Source organism: Theobroma cacao, chromosome 6 (assembly GCF_053813885.1).
Source record: "Theobroma cacao isolate CCN51 chromosome 6, ASM5381388v1, whole genome shotgun sequence".
Lineage (NCBI taxonomy): Eukaryota > Viridiplantae > Streptophyta > Magnoliopsida > Malvales > Malvaceae > Theobroma > Theobroma cacao.
This window is the reverse complement of record NC_142644.1, coordinates 5,100,627-5,111,998: the sequence shown is the minus strand read 5'-3', so window position 1 is coordinate 5,111,998 and position 11,372 is coordinate 5,100,627. Positions and strand designations below refer to the sequence as shown.

General features: G+C 32.9%; 1 pseudogene; it reads right to left on the bottom strand.

The window, feature by feature from the left end:
* Positions 1–1,041: 1,041 nt before the first annotated feature.
* Positions 1,042–1,793, bottom strand: LOC148762007 (uncharacterized; annotated as a pseudogene).
* Positions 1,794–11,372: the final 9,579 nt, after the last annotated feature.

The following is an 11,372-nucleotide window of genomic DNA, read 5'->3' as shown; positions in this document are numbered from 1 at the left end:
CAGGCCAAATATCATTTTTCAAGAAATTCTTAATAAAAAGCAACTTTAAGGTTTTCTCTCTTTTTCACTAATCAACAAGGATTTTAATGTTACCTCTTTCCTCTTTTTTTTTTTTTTTTAATTTAGGCATCATGGTCGACCAACCAAAATCTAATACTATTACTACTGTACAAGTTTGAAATTATATATAAACTTCAAGAGTTACATTAGAGCTTATTAGGTTATTGAAGAATATCAGTAGAGAATCACCTTCAGCATTAGGTAGCTAAAGTCACGCAATGCTTACAAATAGGTCACGTAATACTCAACAAATATTCAGTCACGTAATATTAATTCACGTAACGCCTGTCACGCAACGCTAACAAATATTCAGTCACATAATGCCTATAAAGAACTAACGCAATGCTTAACAAATATTTAGTCAAGTAATATTCAGTCAAGTAGTGACTGTCACGCAACGCTCAACATATATTCAGTCACGTAATACCTATAAAGAACTCACGCAATGCTCAACAAATATTCAGGCACCTAATGCCAAATAAATAGGTTACGATTCCTAATATCCAGTCACACACCCTAATATCCAGTGACTCAATGCCTAACAAATATTCACGCATCGACTATAAATTGATTGATTTCGCTACCCCCAACCAAATTTAAGTTTTCAAACTCATATAATTTACCCATCAACTTTTTCGTTTTATGAATAATCCTAAATAAACGTAAGAACCCATAACAAATACCTTGATGTCATCTCTGCACTTTGAGATCGTGAGAAAGTTGGTTGTCGATATAGACCTCGATGGTGTTGGAGAGCTGAACGGAGGGATATCTAATTCTAAATCGAGATTTAATTTTGGAATTTTAAGTTGAATGACGGGAGAGCAGAAAGAAAGAAACTCAGACGCGCTTTTATTTGGATTAATTGTATTAAAGGGTATTCTGTCAAGTCCTGCCAAAAATTGGCTAAAAACAGTTAAAATTATAGAGACGGTCATTTTTTAAATCACTTTACTACGAAGGTCATTTTTCACAATTTTCTCAATAAAGAAAGCCAAGCTCAAGCAGCTTCGCTATTAAGTCCGAAGGTAGTTCCCCATATAGAAGATTGTACCCCACGTCCAGATTATACAGTGAAGTGTTAGTTAAGGAGGCAGGAAGTTGTCCTGTAAATTGATTGTTGTATAAATTGAGGGACCACAAATTTGGACAATCTCCGATTTCTGCGGGAATTTGAACTGTGAAGAAGTTTAAAGAGAGATCTATAATTTTTAATTGAGTGCAGTTGGAGAAAAAAAGAGGGCGGCAGGAGACGTGTCAAATAGTTCCTTTGAACAAAAAATAAAGTGAGGTTGTTCAGGAGGGCGAAACTGTCTGGTACTGGACCAGTTAAGTTATTGCCATCTAATATAAGAGTACGGACGTGTCGGAGGGAGGAAAGTTGAGGCGGAATGGTGCCGAAGAAGTAATTTTGAAAAAGGTTTAAGACTCGAAGGCCAGTGAGATTTGAAATGAAGGGCGAAATCTTTCCCACAAGTCCAAATCTATGCAGGTCGCTTTGTGACACAGGGTGGTGGCGATTGTCACATGTGACACCAGTGAAGTTGCAAACAGGGACAGCATTTTCCCAGTTAGAAAGTGTGGATTTTGGATCATATATTGAATTCCAGAAGTGCAGCCTTGTCTTTGAGTAAAGAATAGTGGCGGTGATGATGATAAGCTGAATCCGCATCGCCAGATACAGAAACCAAACATCGAAGTAGAAGAATCAAGAGTAATCTAATGAGTGCCATGATGAGGTATTAGCGGTTATGTAGGGGGCTGTGTACAGGGCATTAGCTGTTATTAGCAAGGAGGTTTCGTATGGGTGCTGTGTATAGGGAGCTTGCTTTTGAGGCATGTTTTATATGTCGTTAAGGCTATGAGGGATTCGCTGTTATAGGGAGAGTTAAGCTTTGATGGTAACCTCTCTTTTTAATAAAATCATGGCTTATAAAAAAAATCGGCATGATGAATACATTGCCGCTGCCTATCAGGCAAGTACATAAGAAACTTCCCTTTGTGGGATTCACTTTCTCTTTCTTCTCGTAATGGTAACAATAATGATAATATAATAAAAGTTGCAACCAAGAGAGAGAAGAGAGTATGATTTCTTCTGAAGTGGTTTAACCGAAGGTGGAACTAGATTTTTATTGAAGGAAATTTCAATAGGGACAATGATTTATAGGGCGACTAACATGCTTTTCTCAACTATCTCATTATAGCTAGTAGGATTTTGCAAGCTTGAGTAGATTTTCAACCCAAGGGATAGCCATTGAAAGCGCAGAAAAGAATTGTTACAATGGAATCGATTTGAATGCTTTCTTGTTTTAGAAGGACATCAAGCAGCTTAAATCTAAGCTGATGGAATATCATGTCATAGAAGCACTCGATACGCATAGGAGAGATAGACAGAGTTGACAATTTTTTATTAATGTTTACCATAAGTTTTAACCATGTTGCTAATAGAATCTATTTTTAAAAGGTCACAAAAAGATCTTAATAGATTTTCTTTTTAAAAAATAAAAATAAATTATTTCAATTGGAATTTAAAATTTCTCATCACAATCTCAATCTATCTTTAACTTTAAATAGATTTAAATTATTAAAGGCCAAATAGCTTAGAAGCTCTTGAATTATTAAAAAAATTTAAATAAATTTTTTTTATTACGTTCGATCAAATTTTTATATTTTTATTTTAAGTTAATAAATCTTATAACTAATTGTTAGCTAACTGTTATTTGTAAAAATGCCTTGTGTCATTGCTGTGATCGGTTGTGTTTTAATATTGACATTTAATAGAAAATGATAGCATAGTATGTTAATATGGTATGATGACATGATCATATAATATTTTCATTTTCTATATCAATATTATATTATTGTCACATCAATATCATGTAAACATAAAATATTAAAATATCCAATTACTACTAAACTTGGGATATCCCCAGCCCATTCTAAACTCTATCTTCACACTTTGGTAGTCACGTATAATCTCCCCAATTTGATTTCTACTCACCCACTTTGGTGTGTCCATACGTGAAAAATTCCTTAATGCACAAGACGACTCCAAATTCAAAGTTCTGTTTTTTTAAAAAAAAATTAAATTACATCTTCCCACCGCCACCACGCCACTTTTTGAGAAACCTTGTTGCATGCAACACGTTGCTGCAGCACTGAAGTCTTCTTAATTCCCACTGGAATTCTTCAATCTAATCTCAAATAAACTGGCCAGTCCGCACCTTCTTTCTCTACACTCCCATTGCACTTTGATTTATGAAATTCAAGTGCATCAATTATGTTGTCCTCACGTGTCGCAACCTTGCAAAGTCTGCCCTTTCCTTTTGTCTAATTCACGCTTCCATTTAATTAATTGGTTATCCTTCAGCCACATTAAATTATCAGCAGCTTTAACTAATAAAGCGTACTGGTCAAGAGAAAATCTATGGCAATCCACAAAAGCTTCTTTGATAGTCTACATTTTCGTTAAATTAGACACCAATGCCAATCGATTTTGAGAACGTAGCCTTTTATCAATGCTTTGTCGTCATGTAAAATGCCACCTATTCCTGTTTAGCTTGAAGTTCTGAAAGTTGCTCTATCAATATTAAACTTGAGCCAATTCACTGATAGAGCCATCTATGGTAATTCTAGACGTACTGCTGTATGTTTTTGTGGAAACTGAATATTTATCATGCTTCAAACAATGTCATCAGTCGAATCGTTCACATTGGGCCATTTGGCTTTCATGTCCATACTGCAATTCTGAGTTTAATATATATAAGATCATATAATTGATGAATATCTATCACATCCCATTTCTTGGGTTATGACTAGTGTAAGGACCTAAGTAAGTATAGCTCACTAGAGCCAAGCAAGTCTTTTACTTTCATACATACATTGACCATTCAACATGCATTCCTAATATCAAGCAATATATCAAACAGGCTATCCTATGTGCTATCACAACATGGTGGAATTCTACATCACGACATGTGGAAACGCTAATGAACATCATACTAGGCGTCATCACAACGTGGTGGGATGCTGCATCACGACGTGTGGAAACGCTAATAAACAATTAAATCAATAATTATTTTTCATAACTCATGCAATTATCTCATCATAAACATTCAATTGTTAAGGCATTTAAAGCATCCAAAACATAGTGCCTCTCTTGGTTACATACTCATAAAAGAAATATTCAATTGTAAAGAATCATAACATAAGACCAACCCGTCAATGAAACATGACTCAACCATCTAGGTTTCAAGTGGATTGCTAGAACACCTACCAAGAAAGTCTGGGAGCTCACCTTTGTGACAAGGTAGTAAGTTAAACATTGATCTGCAAAAGAATGAAAAACTAACGTGTGAGTCACAAAAACCTTGTGAGTGAATACGGGAAAAGGATAAGCCAAAGGAAAGAGCTTTTGCTTAAATCATCATTTACATAATCATGTCATTTATGAATCTCATACATTTCTTTTAAATCTTTGTAGATAATGTTATTCAAAACCATGTCATGAAGCTATAATTGAAATGGAAGTTACAAAAACATTTAAAATGAAGTGAAAGTTGAAAAACACTTGAAAACCTTGTAAAAAGGGAGTGAAAACACTATTTTGTAATTGAGGCATCAATACTTTTACTCCAGGATGCTCTCTGGACTCTATGTATCGATACTTTCCTTGGACTAAAACTCAAATTTCTTGGGGCATTCTATCTTTTAAGTATTGATACTTGGTCTTCAAGTATCGATAATTCATTCATAAAACTCATATTTCTGGGTTTCTTTCTATACACTCTATACTTAGGAACAATCAAGCAACCTAAGATTCACTTGGACTAAGCCATATTACATCATTTCCTCTATTACTTAACATCAAAGTTCACATTCACAACTTATACATAATCTTTCTATAATCTAAAATTTCCAAAATCTAACCTCTATACTCTTTCTAGGTATCAACTAAAACATAGATAACCATGAGTGGTAGACCACGCTGACTCATAGCAAATAGGGTTTGATTCCTTTATCTTGGATTTCTTTGAGTGGTAGTTCACCTCAACTCATAGCTAATAAGGTTTAATCCCCGCTATCTTGGATTACTAAGTGTAATTATGAGTGGCATTCTACCTCACTCATATTGTGAGTGGTAGTCTACCCCAACTCAAAATGGATAGGATACAAATCCCCACTATCTTAATTTCTCATAAACATGGAGAATTTTGTCATATCCATAACTTATAACATTATCATTACATATTCACACTTCACTATGGCTCATGCTTCATACTAATATTTATCAAATAAGTTATGTGGAACTACATCACATACAAATCTATGTGGAACTACATCACATACAAATCTTAATATCATGCATCACATGTTCATGTGCATATCACATAATCATCTCATGTGGTAATATCTATATTCACCTAAGCATCTCATCTAACATACATGCAATAAATATTCATCAAATTACCTTGAACTGATTTTGGAGGAAAACATTGAAAGAGCTTGTCTCACATTGTTAAAAACTAATAAATAGTATAATATTTACATTTATAATAGGTTCAAAAACTTTCTTGACAAAAATTTGGATTTAAACATTTGAATCATTGCTATAGAAATAGTATTTGAATCATGCAAGACAAACATTTAAATAAATCATGCTTAACTTTACACAATAAAATACTTGAAAAGTTATATCCACTCACCTTTGAACACCAACCTCTACCAATGAGCAAGACTTCACTCTAATGATTTCCTTGGAGTTTTGGTAGCACTTAAAGCGTTAAACAATCATCGTAAACATTACTTAGGCTATAAATCACGTAGTAACATCTACGTTAATTCGAAACTAGCCAAGTTCATCTAAATCTAACTTTTCCTAACTTAACCCATTGTTCTTCAACTAACTAATAAAATAAGCATTTAAATCCTTGTTATTTCCTTATCTTGGTGAGCCTCAAGAGAGTAAAACTTTTGGAAATTTCTAACTTCTAAAGAGAACACAAAATCTGTTGAGAAAGCTAATATCAATGTTGAAAATCAAAGGTTTGAAAATTTAAAGTTGGAAAATGTTACCTCGATAGTTAGAAAATCCAAAATCAAGCTTCAAATCTTTAAAAATAGTGATATTCAGTGAAAGAGTGTAAAAGACGGTTGAAAGTTGATAGGAAAAGTGAAAATAGGTGACTGAGACTAAGGTAGTGAAAAACATACCTATTAGGGAAATATTTGAAATACCCCATACTTTGATATGGTGATAAATAAAGTTGAGAGAATGCAAATTGAAGTTAATTAAAATGTTTAAAAGTGATAAGAGACGAAAGGAGTAGTTTAGGATAAAATATTTTGCAAGTGAGAAAATAACAATAAAATAATAATAATTTTATTGAAGGAGAATTTGTGAGATAAAAGGGTGATTCGGAAGTCAAGTGAGGCATAATAAGGTATTTCAGGTACCAAGGAGACAAGATAAAATTTTTAAAATATTAATATTTAACCGGATGTCGAAGTCAATCAAGAAGAAGGATCATATGGTTGATCCAAGTGGGGAAGAAGATGACAAGCCCGACTCTAAAAATATTTATCATGACATACATGTGATGGATAGCATGTTCGCATGCTAAGAGAGTCCCGAAAAATTTACAAAAGTCGGTATTGTACCTAGAGGTACAATAAAATTGATTTAAGCCTCGAACTAGATCAAATAGAGAATTTACGATGAAATTAGGAATTTTAAAGTCCCAGAATGGTTTAATATGGTGATTCAGAGTTCGAGGATCAATTTGGAGTCAAACCGAAATTTTCGCTATCTAGGGGCAAAATGGTCATTTGCCACCTGAGGACAAAATGAGAATTTTTAAAAAAGATTTTTAGCCCCATTTGACTTATTGGAGTAAGATTTGAGGTTTAGAAGTGAAAAATTTTAATTTCGGTATAATTTGGAGTAAAAAGGTAAAATGGTAATTTTGCCATCCGAAATCAAAAATTTAATTTTTGAAAGGATTTTGATCAAATTTAATTATTTGGAGTGTGAAATGAGTATGAGGAGTGAAAATTATGCATTATGGCAAATTTTCAATTTTGGGGTAAAAATGTAATTTTTGAAAAGTTCGGGGGCAAAAGTGTAATTTTAAAAAATTTGCTCCACCAAAACTTTGGAAAAATCTGGAAATTTCACTTAAGACTTGGATAAGTCAAAGGAAATGCATGGTGGAAAAAGTAAGACAAGTGGATGGCTAGAAAAAAAAATGAATTAATAAAATATTCAAAATATGAATAAAATAATATTATTTCATTAAACTAATAAAAAAGGCATAAAAAAATCAGCCCATAATCCATTCTTCTTCTTCAACATTCGGCCAAGCAAGAAACAAGAGAGAGAAAGGAGAAAATAAAACCCTAGCCAAGAAATTTAAAGGGAAAATAGGTGGAAATTCAAAAATCAAGTGAAAAGAAGGTAACATTTCTTAAATTTGTCTTGTGCTTTATCTTTCCCATGCATTTCCCATCATTTTTCATGGTTGAATCATGTGATTTGAGGATGAATTCAATTCTGAAAAATGGGTTAGGAGAGAGAAAATTATTAGATTAATTTGATTTTGAGCTATGTTAGTGTTTAGTGTTAGTTTAGCATGTTTATGAACAAAACAACAAGAAAAATATTTATCTTCTCCATGAATTTCTCTAGGCCGAATCTAGCCAATGGTATGTGAGGATGAGGTTGACTTTATTTTAAGAGAATTGGGTGGAAAAATGATGAATTATGAGGTTGGAAATTAAATGGGAATTTTTGATGTAATAAATTGAAATTTTTACCCACTAGGGGTAAAAGCGTAATTTATAGTTCGGACTGATAAATTGGACGAAATTCACAGTTATTGAGGTATTGTGGATATAATTGGATAATTGAAATTGAAATGGATGGAATTGGAGTCGAATTGGAGATTTTAGGAATTTACACCGTGTATAGGCGAGTTAGGTAGGACACCGCAATTAAGCGATTGTCTAGACATTTCAAATCCTATCTAGTGCATACGCATGGATAAGAGCCTGAAATAATTTATGATAAATTGACACAATTTATTGAATTTTGTATCATGGATTATGGATAGGTGGTGAGTTAATTGTTTCGAGTAAGAAACTGCACCCGAGGGCGGAAGATAGGAGTATTTCTACTCCTAATACTGTGAGTAAACTTATTATCGTCTTAATTATCTAGAGTAGTTTTATACAACTGTGTGATTTTATGGAAAATGGGTTTAAATGGTAAATTGCTATGTTTTAAGAGAAATTGTGATTTTATAAAATGATTTTATAAATTTTCTGAAAAATCGAATATTGGTTTTGAAAATAAAGTAATTGGAGATTACCTGCTTGTGTTGTAAATTTATGGTTTTAAATTGAATGGCTTATGATAATAAATGAGCATGAATGGCTAAACTGATTTTGGTGTTAGAATTATTTATACTGTGTATTCAGCCTTGAGAGGCTAGGTTGCGATAAATTGCCATGTCATGCTAGAATGAATTTTATTGATTGGTGGATTATATATTAATTATTCACTGCAGAGGGGGTTCCGTGGACCAGCCTATTAGAGGGGTGCGGTAAACTCCATTATATTATTACCTCGAACGGAGAGGCACGTAGGGTATCTCCTGGGGTAAAGCTTAGGGTTCACTTCACACTAAACCACCACGTGAAGGAGAACTCAGCCAACGCCAAGGAACAGCTGTATTTTTCTCAAACTAAAAATATATTTTAAGTGTATACAAAATTTTAACAGCCTTGGCGGACTCGATTAGATGCCCTGCGCAAGGTATCACCGAGTATGAGTTTTGGCACGAGCCAATGTTTTAAGAAATTCATAAGCCAAGTTGATTACTCGATTTTTATGGATTGATTTTATTTAGTTGAAATGAGTTGAAAGGTAATGAAATTACAGTATGATGATTTATTTTAGTTGTCTCCATTTACTCGACTTTAGATAGTTTAGATGGTATCTGTTTACTCACTGGGATTTTATAATCTCACCACCCTCATTTCCTCACATTTCAGGCTCGGGGAATTCCATAGTTAGCTGACTTTGACAAGGACTTTCATTTGGACTTGAATCGGTAAAAGCTGTAGGTTTCCAACTTCCGATGCATTTTGGATAGATGTGGGCCCACGTGTCACTGTAAAAAAAAATTTTATGCTTTGGTTATTTGCTTTATAGTATATATGAATATAATTATCTTTTACGCTATAAGAATTATGTACCGATAGTTTTATGAAAATTATTTTACAAAAAAATAGTTTATTTTATTGAATATTTTTATTATATTCAAATGGTCAAATTTTCACTTCAAATGAACGTTTTACATACTTAATTTCTTTTTAATCATTAAACATATATTTTCTGCTTACCTACTACATTTTTAGCAAGTTTTGAGATTTTAAAAAAAATGACGAAAATGCCCTTGTGAGCCAAAAAAAAATATGTTATGTTATGATTTGGAAATGATTTGTGATCCTTCATATTTTGATTATTTGATAACTATTGCTTATCGGGGAAGTGCGAAAGTTGATACGAGAGCCTTGCGAGATTTCGATCGACATTCGGGGTGAAGAATGTTTGTCGAGGCTTCGCGACGGTTGTTACGGGCTCGATGGGGAGTTCCGGGTCGTGACAATATTTGAGCGAGAAAATATTGTTTCATCCTTTCTATTTTTGTGTAAATTGCGACAAGTATCGATACTTGAGTTTTTGGGTTTCAAGTATTGATATTTGTTCATCAAGTGTTGATACTTGTTCATCAAAATCCTTTTTAAAAGCTTTTTGGACAAGAAGTATCAATACTTGTTCATCATTTATCGATACTTCTGTTCCAAAATGCAAATTTTTACTTTGAAAACATATCCTTTTTGGCCTACATTCCTCTCTTATGAACATAAACACTTATAAACATGAAATTTGAGTTGCTTTAAAGAAAATTTTCAAAATCATTAAGCTAAAAACATGTTTGAATTACTCACCAAGTAGGATTTTACTTAGCTATTATGCACCTAAGGTGAGGGGTTTCACAATATCCAATTCTTATCATTAAACACTCTATCATTACGAAAAAAACCATATTGACCATGTAATAGCAAAGAAAGCAATAAGCCTAATATTGCATTTTCCATCATTGAAATCTACAACTCTCCATGTTGTTGAATTTCTTCACAAAAGTGTACATATCGCAACAAGTAATATAGAGTAACTAGAGTGTCGAATCTCATAGGGAATTGCACTAACTTAAGCTAAGTACTAAAATTGTGGCACTTTAATTTTATCCAAGTAATCAAAATTAAAAGATTAATTAAAAATAAAATTGAACTAACAAACTAAAACTAATAATTGAATGACAAAGTTTACTAGAAAAACGATTGATTAAAAGCTTAGGATTATGATATCCCTCAACACTTCATTTGAATCCTTTTTCTTTGTCTAGGCTTATTTCCATAGATTGAATTGTTAACCTAGAGTCTCAAGCTATTTACAAGTTTCTGTCGAAGTACTCATAAAAATATATATCTCAATTAATTTACTATATATCTATGTAAATTCAATTGAAGATAGATTCATTAAGTTTATGCTCTAATCTTGGCTACATTGGACACATAGGTATATGTGTATCCTATATGTAAATCAAATCACCTAATCAAATAAGTAAATTTAAACACACACTATTCCATTCATGGCCTAATCTAATCTCCTTTCATAAAGTTATATTTAGATATCCAAATCGTTCTAATTGGTGATCAAGCAATTAGAAGCATTAAACATAAAATTGGAATAAACAACTCATATTCCATTGAAATTAAGCAAAAGAGAGATAAAGTATTCAAATTACATTTTGAGTTCCATCATAATCCTAGAAAAAGTAAATTAGCTCATAATATTAACTAAAGATACCTTCCAAAGAAAATTAACCATTAATCCAAGTCAAAGAAAATTAGAGAAAGACAGAAGTAGAGAGAGAAACTAATATGTTAAAGCTTTTTTATCTCAATTCTCCCTCGAATTCTCTTGCTTTCTTGCTTTGTTTTTGGCTCTTTTTCTCCAAAATAGTGGCATTCTATCTCCTCTTGAAAACTGCTGAAAAAAGGCCCTTTCAATACTCTCCAAAAGCCCTACTTTTAAAAATCCCATAAAAATTTTGGCAACTCATCTGGTGCCACCGCGTCATGCTCTCGGGTTTAAGTATGATGCTTCTTTCTTCAACTAGCATTACGACCTCCCTTCACCAGTGCCACGGTGTTGTGCTCTTAGGTCCTACTATGGGACATTG